Below are 11720 nucleotides of genomic sequence, written 5' to 3'. Positions count from 1 at the left end.
TGCACGCCTTGCTGTGTCACCTGGTCCAGGTGATCTTGCCTTAGCAAGGACTTGGGCTGGATGATCTCTAGAGGCCCCTCCAACCCTAGAGAATCTGCGGCTTTTCCCGAAGAGATTACTGGTGCAGCATCCTTCATCTTCCTAATGCCGAGCCTCTTCAAAACCCTCGGCAACATGAGGCGGTACCTAGGTGCGAGCCGCCCGGGTTCCAGTTGTTAATTAAATGCAGGTTGTTTGAGCGTGTTTTATCTGAGACACTCTCACACTGGGGGCTAACTTGAGCCTGAGGCAAAAAACGTTTTGATTCAAAGAAATCTCATTTCGCGTTTGACCTACAAAATACACGACAAATTCCGTGGGAGGAGCAGGGACATGCTGCAGTGCTTTCTGGCTTGGGTTGTTAAGTTGGCCCGTGCAGTCGGTGTTCCTACAACTTCATAGCAGGAGGGACAGTCCCCATCAGAGCAAACCTGTCGTTTTGGAACCTGCTCCTTTGAGGATGTAATCCGGCATGTCAGTTCATCTACAACAAGTAGATCTGTTGACATTATGGATGCACAGGTGTTCCAGCCTGTTTAGGTGGTCCCAGTTCAGAAAAACTAAAAACAGTGCTTGTTATCAGAAAGAGAAGAGCATTTGCTCATGTGTATATAAAAAAACCCACTTGAATTTAAGAAATCTAATTCTATCAAAAAGGGTCCTAAATTGCATATGGGTTTTTTTGCATTAAGTAATTTATTTTAAAGTATTTTGTCAGATCTACAGCAGTTCCAGGTCCTGAACAATCTCATGAATGGAAATGAGCAAATAATTTGGTTGAGATTATTTATTTTTCCTGAATATGTTAATCATCTACTGTCTCATTCATTGATGGTTGTTTTCAAAATAGTGCCTTATCCAACAAATAGAGGTGAGGACTTCAGGATTTTAGTTAGTTCTAGATAGTCAGTCTGTTTGGGAGCTAGGAAATAAATACCTGAACATGCCAGTTCTCCTCTTCTTACAGTTGCTTGTTTGGGATCTTTTCAGAGTGTTGTTTTAAAACTGCAGCTCTGGGGTAGGTGTTCAAAAAAATGTCCAGTTGTGGAGTCCTTAGCTTTGCCAAATGGAAAAACAGTGATTTTGTGAACTAACACAGGATCTGCACTATTGCAAATACAAATAAATCATTATAAAACATTAAAATGTACTGATTCTGTTTTGAAGGCAATTAAATTGCACTGGAAGATAATTGGGTTTTTCATACTGCAGCCACGTTACAATAAACTGATCCGTTGGCCCTTTGCTAAAAAGGATTTCTCTTTGGTTCCTGTAGGTTGAACTTCATGGAAGGATTTTCTGGACTTTACCACTGTAAAAATGCTCTGGAGTGGGGCCGCTGCAAGACCCAAGGAAATGCAGAGTTGTGATAGCTGTAGTGCTTTATCTGGGGGAAGTACATGTGACAGAGATGCTTGTAAGATACACCTTCAGAAGTTGCTCTTTGTGGGAGGATTTGGGGTTGTTACTCTTTTTTAGAGGTTGGGTTACACTGGGGTGGAAGAACACAACAAAGGACAACACATGATTTTGAACCCTACTGACAAGTGATGGGATTAGCTCCTTACAGGTGGAATCACACAGTTTCTTCATGGCCAGTTTTAGCTCCTCTTGTTCCAAAGCACTAGCAATTGTGTGTGTTTGCTTCTCTTCCTGATATTTTCTGTGAGATGGGAAACACACTTCAACCTTTGAAATTCTTGGCTAACACTGAGAAAATCTCCAACATAGCTCTTCTGTGTGTTTGGAAGAAAATAGTCCTTCATGCATAGACAGCTCTCAGGACACTTGGCAAATATTATTTAGCTCAGCCTCTAACTTACTGTGAAGTACCTAAATGGCTTTTATTTTCCCTCTTTTAAATTTTTTTCAGTGTTTTTTATGGTTACACAGACTAGATAATCCTGCAAGCAGGCAGTGATGGAACTGAAAATACTTTCCAGCTTTCTGACTTTCTCTCCTGAAGCATGAAACCAAAGACTGTTCTCATTGCAAGGAAAACAAGTTACCAAACTCCAAAATAGAAATCAGTGTATCGCTTGCCTGAAATATGAGAGTGTGCCTAGTGTGAGAAGTACTGGGTAATACTCACTTTCTTATGTTAGTAAAATAAACAAAAACTTACTCAGTGCCCTGGAAAATTATTTGGAAACCACTAATATTTTCTAAGAAATTACACATTTCAGTTAGTATCCAAAGATTTTCACTGCGTTCAGCATTAGTGCATCATATGAGCGTCTCTTCTGGTTGTGAATTGGTATTTTAAGATGCAGAGAGAGTTAGAGATTATACCAGTCTAGATAGCTGCAATGAAATCATTGTAAGTATGACTGTGCTAGTGATAAATCTTGTTAGTGCTGCATGGAGACAGATCTGCTCTGTGCGGGGAGGATTACTGGGATACATATTCTGCTGGTTGTCATGGGAATAATAAATCCACACAGCTGTACAGCAGTGTGTTAATCTGTGCGTGCAGTGTGATCCAGTCTCCAAATTAGGTCGTCAATTCTGAGTAGATTGATAACAGCTGGATTAAATGCTTTCCATTCACTTCACTGGAAATAGTGCCCAGAGTTCAGCCAATACACCTCTGATCTTCTCAGAAAAGCAGTGTTATACCTTAGAGCAATTTCATGTTGCAGCGGCAGTGTATGACTTGCCTCAGTGTCCCAAGCCCCATGTTTTTTAGATGTTTATAATAAATAATTGTTCTCAGCCTGAATTATTATGTCATTTATGTTTTAGAGATTGTATCAGAAGTATAAGGACTCTTTAGTCCCTCATTAAGATAGTCTGGTTGTTACACTGTGCAGTAATGCTTGCTGGTACTATCATGACTTTTAAAGCTCTAATTGCAAAATAAGATTGTGTTTAATCTGGAAGGAATTTAGAAAACATATTACCTGCAAGGCAATTGAGTAGTAAAGTGTGCTTGAAAACTCATCTGTCTTTAAATGATTCAGGACCACTACTACTGATGTGACCTGACTCCTCTTTTATTATTTTACAATTATTATATTATTACTTCCACTGCATTAGCTTGCTGAAATGTACTTATGAGCTTCATAAGTACATAAGTACTTATGAACTATGAACTTTGAGGAAGTTCTCACAAAGTCAAGGTGAGCAGGCTCAGTTCATATATGCAAGGTGGCCTCTTTGAGAGTCTGTGTTTGTGTAAAATGACAGACCTGTCCTCTACAGCAGGCCTGTAGACAAGGCAGTTTTTTTGACAGCACAGCTGAAAAAATCTGTTTTTCTTTGTTCCACAGGGGTTGATTGTACTGCCAGTTGTCTTCTCTGCCCTGCCAGGCCACCGTGAATTGAGCTAATTGTGGGCTGAGAGAAGCAGCATGAAATTGGGCTCATAACTACAGAAGGAAAATATAACAGTGCTTCTCATTTTCAATTTCATTTTTACACACAATAGAGTGGTGTAAGTTTGGGGCTTTCTCATTTGTTATGGGTTCCACAGAATCGTCACTTAGGAGCTTGGTTTTCTAGAACTCAGGTTGAAGAGTCTGTTTCAGCTCGTACCCAAATCCAAAAATTATAGTGTAGGACTGAGACTTGAGCTCTGTTCTTAATTAAAGTTCCACTTCTCTGCCCAAGCATGGTGTAATTGCACCGAAGGAGAGCTGACCACTGAGTAGTCAGTGTTTAATTCCCAGTGACACATTTACATTAGCATTTAATGGGGAAGTCTTGCTTTACTTGCTCTCAGCAGTGTGCAGAGTTATTTAAGATACCAAAAAGCATGCCACAAGGAGCACAAGGATTTCAGTTTCCCAGGGTTGTTCAGCATTGCACAGCTGCAGCACCACACTGAACACAGACATTCAGACCTCTGTGGCTGTGCATGTTGTGTCCCTCTGCTTGGAAGGGAGCACATTCAGCCTGGGCTTCCTTTACCTGTGCTGCTGCAGCGAGGGCAGAGGGCAGCTGCACCCTCATCATTAAATGCTTGTGTTTGTAACTGGAAATGCATTTCTGCAGGTGTCACCTAGAGGCTGGGGCTGCACCTGGAGAGCCGTCCTGGCTGGGGACATCCATGAGAGGTTGAAAAATGCTCGGGTTCTGCAAGGATCAGATTTTGAAAAAACATCAAAGAAAAGTAGTTCAGAAATAGTATTAGTGCAAAGTGCCAGCTCTTTTGCAGGATATGAATGGCTAATTTTTTATCTCTAATTTGAAGTGTAATCACCTCTGTTTGAAGATTTCTCTTGGCAGTAGTTCATTTGTAATTAAGATTGACAACTTTTTGCAGAAGTAATGATTTTCAGAAGTATTTTATTTCAATGTCTTTGTTCTTCTTCTTCTTTGGGTTTTGGTGTTGTTTTTTTTTTTTTAATCTCTCATGCTTTTCTGTCCCAACCCCCTTTTGGCTGCTTGATACCACCTGAAACAGCTGATAATCTTGCTAAGTAGAAAAAAATAAAATGCAAGTTTCCCTTATTAATCAAAGAGCAGGAGCATCAAGACAAGCTGGGTTTGGCTTTTTTCCCAGATGTGGATTATATCATCCTCTTTGCTGGTCTTTGGTGACCCAGGATCCGATGACTGACTGAGAACATTTGGTAGAAAAATAAAATATTGAAGTTAAGAAATACCTGTAGCCCTACAGATGACATGAAAATATAGACATTAACCAAAGTATATTGAATATTTATGGGAATATATATTGGAGTTGCTGAAACTTCTGTACTTAACAGAACAAACACATTGAAACTGAGGCCTAATTATTGCTAAATATCACATTACTTTATTCAAGTGTCTTCCATAAAGCTATGCCCATAAGCCTGATGTTGAGAAATTATTTCTTAACTTTCCTTCACATGAGGGTGTGATAGTTGCATACATGTAAATTGCTACATGGATCTGCATCACAGTCATTGAATTGCCCTCTCTCCAGCTTTCTAGAAATTTGCTTTAATGGTTTTCAATGCTTATAGGATAGTTGAGCAGTGACAGTACATTGAAAGACTTCATCTGAATTCCTTCTTCTGGGTTCACAACAGGGATTCAAATACACCACTAAAGTCTGTGTAAGTGCTCCAGTCATTAGACTATTTTTCAAAAGCTCTTTTGATCTGGATTCTGTTGGTTTTGTTTGTTTTGTTTAAAAGCATGTAGAACTTGTTTTGTCCAGATGTACCTTCTTCAGCTGGTAGACACTGAAATGACAATTAGTTGCAATACAGTTCCCCAGAAATTTTATCCTTCAGAAGTGCTTTATGAAGTTTGGCAGCTTTAGCACTGGGAGTTCATTTTTTTGGTTTTGGTCTCCACTAATCCTCCCAACAATAAATATAGTATGATGTGTGGAAGGGATTTCAGGGTTGTGAACAGGAGATGTCTGCCAAGGCCTCTGGAGTTTTAAAGATTATTTGCACTCATTTGTACAATTTGTACAGTCAAGGTTTGCATCTGCTACTATAATTTTCATCTGTGTAAGACATCTTTCCAATAGAGGGATTGACAAATGCATTTCAGTATGGAAGCGATTAGGGACATGCTCAAAAGAGGTCTGTGTTTTGTCTGATTCTTGGAGTGCAAACACTAGGTCATCTAGTGAAACCTCTGAGGAAGGATGAAAAAATGCCTCTATTAACAGTATTTTTTGTGTAATAAAAAATACACAAAATTTATAATTTTTGTAAATTCTGTAAATTCAGAATTTTTGTAAATTCTGATTTAGGAGTCAGAAAAGTCAGAATTCAGAATTAAAAGAAAGCCTAAATTACTTGGAAATAATAATTGCATGAAAACTCTGTTAGAATTGGAATTCCTATGTGGGCTGAGGGAGGGGAATTCAGCTTGATCAAGCTATATGAGAAGTCCCTGTATAAATTTTTTTTCAACTAATTCAGTAGTATTGCAAAACTCTTTAAAGCTCAGAACTCTGTCTGAGTACAGCACTGCATTTAGTGCTGTAATAAGAACTTCCAGAATTTGTAAATGTGTTGTTAAGACTCCTTCACATGATGAGAAATTCCATTGTGGGTACTCAAATAGAAAATATGAACAGATCCCCTCTTAATCAGAAACGAGACTCCATTGTTTTCATTACATCCATCAGGCTAGCAGTTGTGGTCTAGCAATCTTTAAGGTTCAATTTCATCTTTGTGGTCATCTGTGTGTGATTGTCTTGGGCATACAGTAACAATTCACAAAAGCTGTTGGCTTAACTCCTTCAGTACAGTGAACTGTACATACAAGCAGTAATTTTTATGCATTTTTTTGTTACAAAGGAAAATATGTGAAACATCTTAAAGGAATATTCGAGTATCATTATCAGGAGTAAAAAGCAGGAACTGTGACACTCTAGAGTGAACAATAAGTCTATATGCACATCTAATTTACTTTTCATTAATAAGAAGAAAGCACAGCAAGGAGTGGTTTTCTTTGGTTTGGCAATACACACAAATGGTGTGTATGTTCAGTTCTGTATCATGTATATGAAAAATTATGCAATTCTATATCAAGAGTGCGGGATATAGGCTTGATGCTAGTTCTGAATTGGGAGTAGGCTTTCAAATTAATGGGTTTCTGGGTTTTATGTTGAATAAATGACTCTACAGTGTTAAATAATAGAATGGTAAATAACTGTATCTTTGTCTTTAGAATGGTTAGGGGTGCCCCTGGTTTTAAAAATGAGAGATGCTGAGAGACATGAAAGAAATATATTAAGTTCTTTGGCCCAGTTAACCAAATTATGCCAGCCCTGTTCTTTAGACGTTATGAGAATAATCTCTTTCCAGTTCTGTTGAGCTCTGCATGGTGTCATCAGATTAATGGTGTGATTAACTGGGTTAAGTACTAATTATATGAAGAGGATGCAAGAGATATGCATTTTATTTCTTTTTCTCTCTCAGCTAGTGCTGTCGCACTGAGAAATGCTGCAGCTTTGGAAAGACAGAAGAGTAAATATTGTCAATGAAGGTTCAGTCAGAGACCTTTGGAGGAACCAGAAAAATCAGTTAATCTTTAAGCTGCAGGCTTAAGATCTTGGTGCCAGCAAAGCAGTTCTAGGTCTGGTACATCACCAGGTAATATTATACCAGGACAATGTTGTGTCTACTCTGAGATGCTCGCTGGAGAATTTCTTCAAATACACCTCTTCAAAGCTGCTCATGAATCTGCTCCCTGAGGGGTTTCAGACTCTTAATGGAATTTATTTACTAGATTGAGGATATAGGAGATCAAACATATCCCTTTTACCTGAAAATACAGCCATTACAACATTCAACTCTTTGCATGTCTTCATTTTGTGACCTGTTTCCTGCTATCACACTGGGGTGCTAATTTGATATAATGTCATTTGTAAAATGCTGTGAAGAGATTTTGGTCTTGATGCTGCAGTTCCTCATGATGCATTATTTTTAATAATCAGAAAGATGGAAGGGTGCTCTTTCTCCAGAAAAAGTGTTGCCATCTTGCCTTTGAGCTTGGGGTGATGCACCCAGCGCATGAGAACTTGGCCTTTTACTGCCAGAGGCTTTGACTGTCATCCTGACAGCAGGTGACATCCTGCCCGGGCTGTTATCCTGCCCAGCAAGTCAGGGTTTGTCCTGAGAGAATAGGACCCTCTGGATTGCCAGCTGTGCTTTTTTCAGATTTCAGAGCAACATAAGCATTTCTTGTTTTATCTTGCTGGCCTCCTTGTGTTAGCCTGCTGGGTCTGGAAAAACTGAACAGACTGTTCCTCTCTGTCTCTTGTTCCCATTTTCCTCTATTCACAAAAGCTGTCCTAGAAACCTTAGCAGGTCTCATAACTTTATGTTTTTAAATGCACAATCACATGAACCACTAGTGACACTGTGCGCCTTTAGTAGTATACAAAAGCATCATTATGGTTTTAAAGCCATTTTTTTTCCTCAGTATGTTTGCCTGCTGGCAAATAATTTCACATACGTACCACTTAAACAGCAGTTTCATTCTTAAGTGTCTCAACAAAACTCCCACTCAATAGATTTTATAGTTTAATTACAGTGATAAATGAAAAAAAAAAGTTGTGCTCAAGTAACTCACACCATTAAAGGAGTATAGACTCTTATAATATTTTGAGTCTACCCATTTTCTTTCTCTTTTCTTTCTCTTTTCTCTTAAACACTAGTTGTGAACTAATTCAACTGATTGTTTTCCTATTGTCTTTCCTCCCCCCACTTTACAAAGTAAAATAAAATTAGAATTTTTTCCTTTTCATTGAGTTCTGCTACACTCAGGCAGCTGCTTTTCCTTGAGCTGATAGAAGGCTGATGGAACAGGGTGTAGCATTAAGCAAATCCAGGAGAGATTAGTCAGTGAATGAAATGCTAGCAGCATTACATTGTTGTCTATTTAAAAATAGATTGCTATTTCAGAACTTTAGTCTAATAGGAATAGCTTATAAAGTCATCTTCTAGTCGCCGATGCATTTCTGGATTCTAATCTAAAATTCTCCTGCAGATTTCTTTAAGGAAAAGACTGATAAAAGGTGAGGAACTGGAGTCTCTTACTTATAGACTTTTAAATGAACTTAGGATTTTGGATTGTGTTACATCTGTGGTGGTTGTCCACCGAACTGTGTCATGGGAGTGGATGCTTGCAGGGAAGATTATAGCTGAAAGATGTTCTAAAATTTGGTTTTGCTGTACTTCTGCATATATTTGCTTTCTGCTTCCTTAGTGAATCTGTGCTCCCTGAAATAATGGAATGTAATTACTATTTGTGTAATACCATATCATTATATGTAATGATAGAGTTACATGTAAAACCATGGACTTATTCTTAATTTCTATTTTTGCAGATTTTGTCAAAATCTCTTCCCTAAACTTGAACATTGAATGTGTTACTCATTGCCATTTTAACAAAGTATCAACTGTTACAATCTGTTTTACTCAGATTTGCTCAGTTCTTTCTAAAGAAACATAGTTCACATAACCCTTCATTTTCACAGTAATAATAGTAGTGAGAGCCGCAGTAATAATAATAATAATATTGATGATGATAATAATGATGATGATGATGATAATAATGATGATAATAATAATAATAATAATAATAATAATAATAATAATAATAATAGTCTGAGCTCCAGGACAGATACTCAACAAATGTCTATAAGATTAGCTAATGAAATTAAATGCTAGCAAAATGTATTAACATTAATATTCATTCAATTCAGGATAGTTTTTGCTGTTTAAATGTGATATGAAAAGTAGCATGGGTTTTAGGGATTTGAGATGTAGCAGCTTTTTCACATGACTCTGTCTTTCAGTGCATCAGTAGCAAGGTCAGTCTTCCTTGGAGCTCTGCAGTGTTCTTCTTCTGCAGTTTCCCAGGGTATTGGTCTGTGCCTGCCCTGAAATACTGTGTGCTCTGCTGATCCTCTCAGCAGGAGAGGTCAGTTGCCTAAATGTGCTGGCAGCTTCCTCAGCACACACTGGTGCATTTGGAAATTCAGTTTGAGATAACATTATTAATTTTTCAGTGCTCTAAAACCAGGTCAGTTAAAAAGGAAAAAGGAAAAAAAAAAATCACAATAAAAAAAGGCTTGTAAAGAAAGCCTAGGATGCATGTGAAGCATGAAGCTGCAATACTGAAGTCAAAGTTGCAAAAGAAGAGTAAAATCTAGAGTTGTGCTTCATCTTGTTTGGATTAATATCCCTCATTTAGGATACGCTTCATCACACTGATGAAGCTGATAGAGCATTTCAATCCACAGTAGGCTGTCTTGAGTGTTTCTTGCTGCTTTTGTACTGTTTCTCTAGATCCCAGTTTCAAAAATACCTATTCTGTTCTCAATCCAGTGGAAGAGGAATCTTTAGTGGGAAAGATGTCTTTGATATACAGAGACTTATAACCTGTAGGATGTCAAATAAAATCAGATTTCTTCCTGCTAAGCTCCTTGCTGCATCTTGAAGATTTGCTGTGCGTTAACCAGTTTCCAGAGCTTCAGCAGTAATCATAGCTTTAGCAACACTGGGGAGCTTGTGCTTATTCCCCTGCTCTGTAGCTCTGTGCCTGCAAAGCTTGAGAAAGGCATATGAATGGCAAACCTGGTAGCAGTACACTGCAGGGTTTTTCAGCATGTGGTACCCAAATAGAGTTCCAGAGGTGGGAGCTGGTGTGAAAGGCATGTGGTCTGCATGGGAAGGGGACCCCTTCAGTCTGAGAAGGTGGCACACTCTTACATTACTAGAGAAATATGTTTGGGACTGTTTTCCGCATTGTCTTCTGGTGTATTCTAGATATTTCCAGTCTAATGGTCAGTGAGATGAGAAATGCAAATACCTGTCTTTCTATCTAGATTTTTTTTCTCTAAAAGCTCAAGAAGTTCTCAAAGCTGCAGTCACTTCAGGATGTTTAAAATGGACAGGAACAGAGAACTTGCAACAACGCTTTCAGGGGATAATTCTTCAGCATTTTTAAAACGAAGGAGACAGTCTTTATGATACTGCTCTCCTGACACTTTTGTATTATTTATTATATTTCTACATCTGTGTCTTCTATTAGTGAGGAATGTAATTACTGTAATGCAGTGTTTTCTTCTTAATACTGATTCAGGGTAAATCTCAAATGTCTTAGAGATTACTCTGAAAAATTGGAAGCTCCAGTCAGTATAAAGTATATTTCAAAGTGCTGCGTAGGATTTATGTATTTTAAAGTAGGTCCCTGGAGAATAATACCAGCTGCTTATCTTCTGCCCAGTTACACTGAAAAATGACCTTAAAATGCTTAACCCTTTATTACTCAGTACTTTTGAGTAGTGCATATAAAGTGATGCAACTAAATTTGATTACCTTGTAAGAGGTAACCAGAGTTGTTTCTGTTTTTAAGGCCCAATGACTAAGTGAGTGGGGATAATGAAAGAAAACTGTGATAGACAATATGAACTGGAAAATGTTCTGTTGTCCTTGTATGGGAGCACATTTTAGGTTTCTCTTCCTTGAAAATGACAGGGTGATTTCATTGTAGGCTGTCTTCTTAGCAATGCATATCTGCCTAAATAAGCAATCATTTTATTGATGTATGTGAAGACTGATTTCTTTAGTGATTTCAGCAGTACTCTAAGTATTGGCTGTTTCTTACTTCTTGGACTATAGCTTGCTTTATCTAAAAAATTTATTTTATTTTCACCAAAAAAGGAGTCAAACTAATATTTAGAGAAATAACTAAGTTAGATGTAATTTTTTCTGTTATTTAAAAGGCTAATAAAGACTTTGTTGCATCTCTGTTGACTCAGAAATACATATTAATGGAAATTGATTTTATCTTGGAAGAACAATTCTGAGGCAAATTGATGTCATTTGCATTATACCTCAAAGAAGGAAATAAAATAGACTGGCTAGGCTAAAGTTTTGAAAGGGTAAATTTAATTTCAAAGTCAGACTTCAAATTAATCCTTCCCATGTATTTCAAAGACCTGGGAAATCAATGGGTTCTACTAATAATTTTTTTTGTCTTTGTTTTCAATGCTATTTTCTGCACAATTCATTTCTGCACAAAAGACTAATTCATTTAAATTCTCTTTCTAGATGTTTTATCAGCAGTGCTGTGAAAGTGTCTCCCTGCACTCCTCCCCTCATTTTAGTTTCTAGTTCACAAGTCTTAATGTACTTGCTTAGTATGGTTTGCGTTATGTTGATTTTCTTTTCCATATACTCTGCACATTGCAGACAGTGGATTTCATGTGAGAC

This window comes from Vidua macroura, chromosome Z (assembly GCF_024509145.1).
Source record: "Vidua macroura isolate BioBank_ID:100142 chromosome Z, ASM2450914v1, whole genome shotgun sequence".
In the NCBI taxonomy this organism is placed as follows: Eukaryota; Metazoa; Chordata; class Aves; order Passeriformes; family Viduidae; genus Vidua; species Vidua macroura.
Note: the sequence above shows the minus strand (reverse complement) of the source record.